This window comes from Lactuca virosa, chromosome 6 (assembly GCF_052849685.1).
Source record: "Lactuca virosa cultivar CGN04683 chromosome 6, Lactuca_virosa_CGN04683_v6, whole genome shotgun sequence".
Taxonomy (NCBI): Eukaryota; Viridiplantae; Streptophyta; class Magnoliopsida; order Asterales; family Asteraceae; genus Lactuca; species Lactuca virosa.
In genome coordinates, this window is record NC_136431.1 from 141,961,584 (window position 1) to 141,971,461 (window position 9,878).

Below are 9,878 nucleotides of genomic sequence, written 5' to 3' on the forward strand. Positions count from 1 at the left end.
TATATATATATATATATATATGTGCTCGTTTAAGTTCGTTTAAGCTCGCGAGCCCATGAATTGAAGCTCGACTCGAGCTCGTTTAATAAACGAGCCTCATATTTAGGCTCGAGCTTGGCTCATGCTCGTTTAATTCGATCTCGAGTCGAGATTTTAACGAGTCGATTCCGAGTAGCTCGACTCGCTTACAACCCTAAGTCCGGTTGCCGCGTTTTCCACAAACCGCCGCTTCTATCTCCTTCTATCAGCTCCATGTACCTACTGCTTCGATCGTCTGGCGTATCTCATGAATTTTGTGGTAAGAATCACGATTTCAGGTAATTTGTTTATCCTCTTTCATTCTTTCTATGTTATGTGGCTGGTGCTTCGAAGCCCTAAATCCATCTTCTCTTTCTTATCTCCACGAAATCAAATCAATGACTTGACTTGCCGCAGGAACAAAGGGGAAGTAGAAAACACCGACTCCGCCTCTACCTTGATGAACTTCTTGATCTGAGCCCTAAATAAATTCCAACCACACTTACAATCGACCGACATAGGATTAATGAGATCATGAGAAGAATAGAGGTAATTCGAAGTTAAAGTTTTACCTTAATTGATGAAATTAACAATATTGTACATATTATGTTCTTTGTTCGAAAATAAAAGTATTGGTTTGATTGTTTGTATGGGTACGATTTAGTGTTACTATGTTAAAACTATGCCCTGTTTCAATTTAGGGTTTGTAAAGTCTTACCGTATGCTCTATTGCAATAATAGATTTCAGATATGTATCAAATTTAGATGTAATATTTTCCTTTCAATATCGTGCTTTGCATCTTGGGGCATCTTTCTGATTTTTGAATTTGCTTTCCCGATCTGTATGCTTTTTACATCCCCCCTCCCACTCAAACATGTACTCTGTGTATGTTTGTGTGTTTATATGTTTATCTTTATGCTTGCGTTTATTTATGCCAGTTCATGAATTAATATTGATTGGAAATTAGGCTGTTTTGTACTTCAATTCCACAATCAACATGAAAATGTCGTAGTACCCTTGAGAATCTTTCATAGGTCTTCTTTCTAAATGATTCATTGCATTTATCTATCCAGTCTCATGGATTGGAATTTGTTTTTGTGCCAAATTTAGCATCCTCTTACTATTTATAATCCCCCACCCAAAAAAAAGATTTTTTTATCTTTATTTTGGAAGATGTTTGTGTTCTTCTATCATGTTGTGTCAGAAAGTATCGATATAGCATTACTTTTATTACTCTTGTGGTCATCAGTCTCTTGGTTAATAAGAGGGAAAATGTTGACAAATTACATGTAAATGATTCAGAAACATCATTACAGATTGTAAAAATTTATATCCTTAATTCACAATTTAATACTATTCAGAACATTGTTATGCAGAGGTGTCAATTGATCTTTATACAAATACACGTCTCTTAAAGTCCATGAAATTGGACCTTGATTATATATTTCAAAAGCTGAGGCTGGTTTACAAGTTACAAAAAGTTGCAATCTTTCTAATTGTAGCATTTAACCCTAAATCAATAGTTTATTTTTCTTTCAGGAGTTTAACAGCAAAGATTACAACCTTATGTTCATATTTCTTTTTGTTTTTTCCAATGTCATAAAATTGGATAATCTATATAGGTAGTTTATTTACTATTGATATCGTTGCTAACTTATTATGGTTACCATCTAACAGGTGTTGGGAAAAATGATTTCCGTAATTGCCCTTATTCTCAAGCAAAGTTCTCCTCTATATTTTATAGCAAGCAGTAGTCTTTAAACCTTAAAGAAGTCATCCATATTTTAAAAACGAGTCATCCACATTGCTGAAAAGGTGAACGTTGATATATTTTTGTTTCTTTACCAATCTGGTCAAGGAATTCAATTTTTTTCCATAGTTATGAGCTTTTTACTTCTTTTATTCTATTATATGCTTTAAATCAGGTTTTTTTGTGACTTTTATTTTAATTTTCTATCGTATGAAAAGCTTTCAGACATCTGGCAGGAAGTTGACAAATTCAATATGTTTCACCCCTATGCATGTATGTGGTAGTTCGATCATTGGTTCTTTATTTTTATTATTATCATTTTTTGTCTAAAGAACTCAAGAAAATACCACAATTAATGTATGGTCTTATGAGGGAAAAACACTAACTGAGAGTAAGTTCTTCCTTGAGCAGTTCATTCAAAATCTAGAATCTTAAAACAGTACAATTGGTTGGTGTTTGTTTTCAATGTCGATATCAAGGTACTTTTAGTTGCTTCACTTTCTGTTCTAATTTACTTCTACAATTTCATTGTGAGTATGCAAATCTATATTTATATGTTTTTATATTATTTGATTGTATCCCTGAATCATATGTTCGTATATGTGATGTTGCCTTTAAAATATGCAGCAACAGTTGAAAGGGATCGGATCTTGTGTTGATAACAGCAGGAATGTGAGGTGGGACAGACTTTGGAGCTACTCCAGTTGTGCCCATACAGCAAAAGAAGCAGGATATTTGTTCTATTAGGAGTCTATAAACACTTGAAATTGTTTCAAGGTTATGAGTTATTTACCCTTTTGGCATGAATCTAACAACCAAATGTTATGTTTCTTGCAGCAAATCTTCAATCTTTTCACCTACATACCAGTGAGGACTGTTATGATAATGGGCCAGAGGAGGGACCTTGGCATCTTCTTTAGTGGTAAACACCTCTAATCCAATTACCATGAGGATTCATGTTCTATTTAAATCTCTAGTTGGTCAAAAATTAGAGATAGAATGAGATTTCATACAAGAGACTTTAATGTTAATCAAGTTGTTTATAAATTTGATTTTGCAGGTTGTCTCGTTTTTGTTGAGCATCTATGGTTGTTTGTGTATTTGTATTGAATATTCAATTTTGATGATTAGGGAACCATGTAAAAGGATTTTTATTTATGTAATATATCTATAACAATTGTAACACCTGTTCCAGGTATTATTTAATTTATCTAATTTTTAGGGTTTTGTGCATGGACTCGGGGAGTTGGGGAGCTCCAACTCGTCGAGTAGAGGTTACTATGAGGACGCGAGACTTCAGACCTACTCGACGAGTCGGAGGACCCGACTCGACGAGTAGGCACTGTAAAGAGAAACCCTAATTTTCAAGGGTTTGTACCCTATTTAAAGAACTTATGGCTCATTTGCAGCCTCTTCTATCATTCCTACAGCTAGAGAAACCCTAGTTTGAGCCTTGCACCTTCTTGAGTGAGAGAGAGATAGAGAGCTTTTGAGAGTGATTTTGGTGTGGTTGTGAAGGATTTTTGAGCTTGAAGAAGAAGGAGCAAGGAGAGAAGCAATAGATCCGACATCTACTATGTATTGGCAACCATCTTGAGGTATAAAGTCACTATCTTGATCTTTAGTTGCTTAGATTCCTTTTCTTTGAAGTAAATGGTCACTTTTGGTGCCAAAAAGGATGTCATACTCGGATTTGGACTTATCACAAGGATATGGTTCCAAATCTGGACATCTCTAGGTCCTCAATGACATAAAGTTGCTCACTTTATCCATCTTAGGCCCTTTCCATGCACTAAAACCTTGTAGGAAGCTTAGTTTTGATGTTTTAGCCTTGTGAGACCTTGCATGCACGTAAAGTTTGCAAGTTTATGTGGTAACTACACTAGGGGAGGTTGGATCTGAAGTTTGGGGCCTTGGATCCCACTGGAAAGGACTGAAGGAACTCGTCGAGTCCCTTAGTCGAATCAACGAGTCGGGTAGGGTTTACCCGTTTTCGAGATTCTGAATGAGTGCAGTGAAGGATTAGAGTTTTGGTCTGCATGGACTTTTGGTTTTCTGGACATTTGATGAACTCGACGAGTCACTTAGGTGACTCGGCGAGTTGACTCGGGATTCAGTGGAATGGACTCGGGAGGAACTTGACGAGTTGCTGGATGCACTCGACGAGTTGAGGTCAACATGGACTGTTGACCTTGACTGTTGACTTTGAATTTGACCAGGGTTGACTTTGAGGGCGTTTAGGGTATTTCGGGATTTGTGACAAGTTAATCACATGATGATTATAGGCAGTTGAGTTGGAGTAGTGCGTGAGACTTATCTGATTTTATCTTGTCAGTTCAGCCTTCGCGAGAGGCGAGTCTTCTCACCATACCAATAGGTCTAAGGCACCAAGGCCGACCCATTTTATGATATGTGGATTGTCGATTGATTATGCGTTATGTTAGTATGCCATTTGCAAGGAAGACCCCAGGGGGTTCCCGTAGAAGTAGACTGAGACCACGTGGGGGTTCCCATGACATTTGGTGTAAGACCTTGGAGGGATTCCATGGCATCCTATTATATTTGCATGTTTAGTTTGTATGATATTTGCTTGGTAGTGAAGACCATGTGGGGGTTCCCATGGCAGGTAGTTAAGACCACGTGGGGGTTCCAGTGGCACTATATGTAAGACACTGGAGGGTTTCCATGGCTTCCTTATATGTTTGTATGCATGGCTTATGTGATATATGAAGCTTTTATAGCTAATATGATATGTGTTACGTAAATTGTGTATGGGTATGCTCTGGGGAACTCACTAAGCATTAGCTTACAGTTTGTGGATTTGTTTCAGGCACTGAGCCCAAGGGCAAGGGCAATGCTTGATGGCACAACATGTACTCTATCCCCGACATTTTTATGGGACACTGATGATTTGAAATAATATTGTTATTGTTAAGAATTTGAAAACAATTGTATTGAGATTTTATGGTTTATTGAAAGTATTTTTGACTATTTAAAAATGAATTTTTTTTTTTGAAAATCGGGTCGTTACAAGTTGGTATCAGAGCCTTAGTTTGAGGGATTCGGGCACACTCTCGGGTGTGTCAGGACTCAAACTAAGGAAATGGTAAAATTGTTTTCAAAAATAAAAGTTAAAAACTTTTTAAGTGGAAAAGAAGAGAGTGCAATGCGCGTGATCGGCCGAGCCAAGTAAGTAATTCCCCAATATGTTAGCCATGTTATATTGATATTTGAGTTATGATAATCGTATGGATCTTGCTATGTGTATGCTTTTAAAATTGTATACGGTTAGGAGCTTATAGCCTTAGAATGATTGATTTGGCCTTATTTCCTGTTCCTTGTCTGGTTGTGGTCCTACGATAGAATCTCTTATTCGAAATTCTATTTGATCCTTTTCTGTGTATAATTTGCATGCATAAAGGCAACCTGTTATGATTGGTCTGATTGATGTGGGTAGAGCAAATCTTAGGATAACCTAGGATTTGAGTGATGATTGTAGCTTGTGGGATACGTTTTTTATGGGACGAATTGGAGTTATCCGATAGAGCCTTGGGGAAGGTACAGGTAGGTGTGGAAGGTAGTATTGGGCCCGTACTACTGAAAGCACTGGACCTATACCCGAACTGATGTTCGATCTAGAAGCTCTAAGGAGGACCGGTGTGGGAGGCTCCCTTTTTGGATATCCTGATCATTATGATTTATGACATTGCAGTTCAGTATGGTGGTGACACGACATGGAGCTGGGGGATCAGGATCGGGATCTGGATCTGGGTCGGGCGATGGTACCGAGCCCATTGACCAGAGGTTGTGTGAGCTCATTGCAGCCGAGTTTACGAGGGGGCATCCTTGACGCTACCAGAGTTATCTTTGGGACAGTCAAGGAGGGTATGATGGAGATCATGGAGGAGAGGATCAGGGCATTCAGAGCCGATATTGTTGCGGGCCAGGTCGGGGCCCGTTCCGAGAGTTCAAGGCGTGCGGGGTGCAGGAGTTTTTCTGGGTCAGGGACCCCATTGTTAGTCGACGATGGGTGGCGGATATAGAGAACGCCCAGTGTACAAGTTGTCACAACTGGCAAAAGAAAATTAGGTTAAGATGTGAATTCCTAAACAATATAAATTCCTTGTATAAGCCCAAAAACTCGATCCAATAAGCCAAATCCAAGCATTTTTGGGCCCTAGCCCAAGAATTTTCGACCCAAATCCCTTAATTGGGCCACGACTTCTTTATTGGGCCCTATTGGGCCGATTACCTCTTCACTTAGCCTTATTGGGCCAAAAGCCTTTTTAAACCTTATTGGGCCGATAACACTTCTTTTGGGCCTTCCTTTGGGCCGAAAACCCTATAGGGTTTGGCTAGGACTTGTGTAAAAAAAAGAAAGGGGATTATCCTAATACTTGACACCTCATTAAAATATGTTGTATATCTATGCAAAAAACCCCCATATATCTAGGTTCAAGATGTTGAACTTTCATGTAATAACCACTAAACTAATCCTTCCTATTCCCCATCTTAAACTCTCGGCCACAACACATCACACTCACTCACAAAAATAAAATTCCAATTTACTCTCCAAACACTCCCAAATCCTCCCATTCTCCCTCAAAAATTTCAAGATCATCTTCAAGGAAGGAGCCTTCTTCAAAACTCACAAACTAGGTAAGATCTTTATGAAACTCAAAGTGTTTGTTTCATGTTTGTTCTTAAGATCACTCCATTCGCCCACCATTTTCGTGTGTATGACTCTTAGAACTCCATCCAATTTCGAGTGATCTTCAAAACTACACCAAGCTAGGTCCAACAACTGCTTTCTTCTCATTTTACCACTTGAAATCTTCAAGGTGAGTTCATACCCCCTATTTTTAGTTTTTACTAAGTTTTGGGGGAGAATACAAGTTGTTTTGTGTAGATCTATGTGTATATGCATGACTATGTGTGTTTTTCATGATTTATTTGGTGATTATGTGGTGTTTACTTCATAAATCTAAAAATATGTTAAAAATATGAAGTTTATCATTTAGATCTTCATAAAAACTATGAGAAAAGTATATGTTGTCATGTAAACTTGCAGATCTGAGATTTATACACTCAAAATAGCAAAAACAAGTGTTGTGTTCAAAATCCCATAACCTAAACTCAAAAATCAGCTTTTAACAGAAAAGTTTTGGTCTAGTTACGGACTGTTTTGACCAACTTTATGGTAATATTTTTCAAAACTGTTTTACATGCAAAAGGTTCAGGTTTATACCTTTAAAATGGCTACTCTCACGCATTCATACGATTTTTCTACAATTTTTGACGATTTTTACAAAACTGCCTATCATTTCAGGAAGTATTTCGGACCAGTATGTGAAGATGAACATTTTCACATTGGTTTGAGATCACTAAAAATTATAATAAAAATTATGAAGAAAGTAGAGTCATTTTCTAAACTCTCAGAGTTGACGGATCCAAATTTCGACTTACAATGATTTTTCTATAATTTTTCTAAAAATAGAGACGTAAATGCCAAAAATCAGAAAATTGTTTTAACTTACTAAAAGTGTTTATACGTTTGTTAGATGCAAGTTTATATGACTTATACATACTTTTAAATAATCTAGACATGTTAACTTATGTACATTTAATATATATGATTACAAAAGTGGTATTTTTAAGTCAATTTGACAAATAATTGAACTAATACTAGCAATAAAATAACAAACGGACTAATTTTGCCATTCGTATAATATTGGGCTTTAGTAGCCCATTAATATGCTTGATAGGTCCTGAATACTATTCATATGTTTATTGGGCCTCACTGACCCATTAACATGCGCGCCGGACATTGGATACTAATTTCGTGCTATTTGGGCTTGTAAATACCTTACATGTGAAATGGGCCTTAGTTGTCCTTTTACATATATTTTGGGTCCATGTTATAGAATCTCATTCCTTTCGGGCCTGAAAATGAATCATGTGTTTAGTGAGACTTAGTGGTCTGCTTACATGGTTCATTGGGCCCGGAATGAGTTTATATGTTTCTCTTCGCGTAAAATTTGATTAAGGATCTAGTGAGACGTGTCGGTTAACACATATTGAGTGTACGATCGTAGCCTGTAGTTATAATCAGAGTCTGTTGGAGGGAGAGCGGGGTTTTGTGTATAGATCTATACGGGGATGACACCCCACACCTGAGTTGTTCACTACAGATAGACTACATTAGTCTAATGTGACGATAACCTTAATCTATTTTTCCGTCGGTGTCCACCAACGCCAAGACAGACGAAATTGTCATTAGTTAGTATGGTTATGACGGCTCACTTAGAGGAATTAACATTATGAAATTTACGGGAGACTATTCTTTTCTTCTTTTACAGGCAACATAGGGTTGTCTGGGGGCATTTTATTTACATTCTCTTCAATCACTTTTGGCATTCTATTAAACAATAACACACATGCATTAATACAAGGTCGGACACAAGCATACCAAACTATTTTAAGAAAATACAAGATTTTCTTGTGATTACAAAGTTATACAAATCATTTTCTCAAATATACTTATGAACTCACCAACATTTTTATGTTGACCTTTTTAAATTACCTTGTATTCTCAGGGATCCAGTAGTAGGTAATAAGCTCGAATAGGAGATCAGGTGGTGCGACTTCAAGAAACCTTGGATCTATGTTTTCTCTATTATACATGAAAATATTCAATATTCCAAGGTTTCATCCTAACTAGCATAATAAGAAGTAACTATATTTCAAGAATCTAGTAGAATGACATACCTTTTGATGGAGCTTGAAGTCTTGAACCTTTAAGAGCCTAGTGCCTCAAGTGTTGCACCTCAAATGGTTCACACAACACCAAGAACCCTTGGAATAACTAGAGAATAAGGAAACTTAGGTTCACACTCATGAAATCAGTTTTCCCTCTTTGTGTACACACACTAGTGTCTAGCACTCAACCCATTTCATGAACCATAGACCTCTTTATATAGTGTGAAGGATTAAGGTTACATTCATGTAAACCCTAATACCCATGACCTTTCATTTCCATAGGATCCATGGGTTAAACACTCCATGGACTATCCATGAAAGCTTAGCCCAACCTAAATGAACTTGGCCCACCACACACACACACACACACACACACACACACATATATATATATATATATATATATATATATATATATATATATATAAGAGTCCATATTTAATTAGTTCCTTTTTATCACTAAATTAATTCTAAATTAATTCTTGATCAATACTAATTAAATAATATGATTTCATATTAATATATTAGAACTTATAATATATTAATATAAATCATAAGTATCCTTTTTCTCATTTTGTCTATCCAATTGTTCCGATGCCATGCAACCCAAATGGACCATGCCAAGTTGGTTCGAATACATACCAATAATAGTTATGGACTTACACATCTAATCCAATAGTCTCCCACTTGGATAAGTCTAAAACTATTATTACGTATGACTCCAAAACCCGACTAGCAATCGTAGCTCTTAAAGCCGCTGACGTACTCTGAACAAATCAATGACGCGTCCATTAGATAAGGGATCATATATTCCTCCATTCTAGATATCATATGGACTAAGACATGGATTATAATCATTCTCTCTGTCCATCTGTTGTTTCCCGATTTCCGATTTATGACGACTGACTAATTGAACAAATCAAATCAGTCCAGGCTTGGCCAAGCACTTAGGGGTGTCATCACTAATCATCGAGGGGCCCACAGATATCGCTTTTATCCCTACAAGGGTAAAAGGAATGAATAAACTTCAACTCATATGCTTGTTCTACTACTTGTTGAATCATACACAAAGGCACGTTTTATAACATCGAGTTACCAATGCGTTTTCGTGCATCAATGTATAACCAACTCATAGTCAACAACTCATATCTCTAGGTTTGAAGAATATAAGATATTATCGTCTCATGATTCACTCGTGATAAAATCCATGAAGTGATTCAAATGAGCGTGGGTTGAATCCAATACTCGAATCTCTTTCCAGGAGCACTCATGAATGTTGTAGCAACTCTTGCTATGTCCAACACCTTAGACATCTACAAACCCAATTCATGACAGTCTTGCCTTAATACC

The 9,878-nt window shown here is 36.9% G+C and overlaps 1 long non-coding RNA gene across 7 annotated transcripts; it reads left to right on the top strand.

Annotated features, from left to right (window-relative positions):
• The first annotated feature begins 57 nt into the window (after positions 1-57).
• Positions 58-4,686, top strand: LOC145122677 (uncharacterized). 7 transcript variants are annotated; one of them, XR_013714700.1, is made up of 8 exons: positions 59-317; positions 436-567; positions 1,697-1,834; positions 1,988-2,042; positions 2,181-2,248; positions 2,397-2,691; positions 2,830-3,367; positions 4,600-4,685. It is a non-coding gene; the product is annotated as an uncharacterized LOC145122677 (long non-coding RNA). The 7 variants fall into 7 exon arrangements; XR_013714701.1 differs by having other exon boundaries at positions 1,995-2,042; positions 4,600-4,684; XR_013714697.1 differs by having other exon boundaries at positions 58-317; positions 1,988-2,248; positions 4,600-4,686.
• The last annotated feature ends 5,192 nt before the right edge of the window (positions 4,687-9,878 follow it).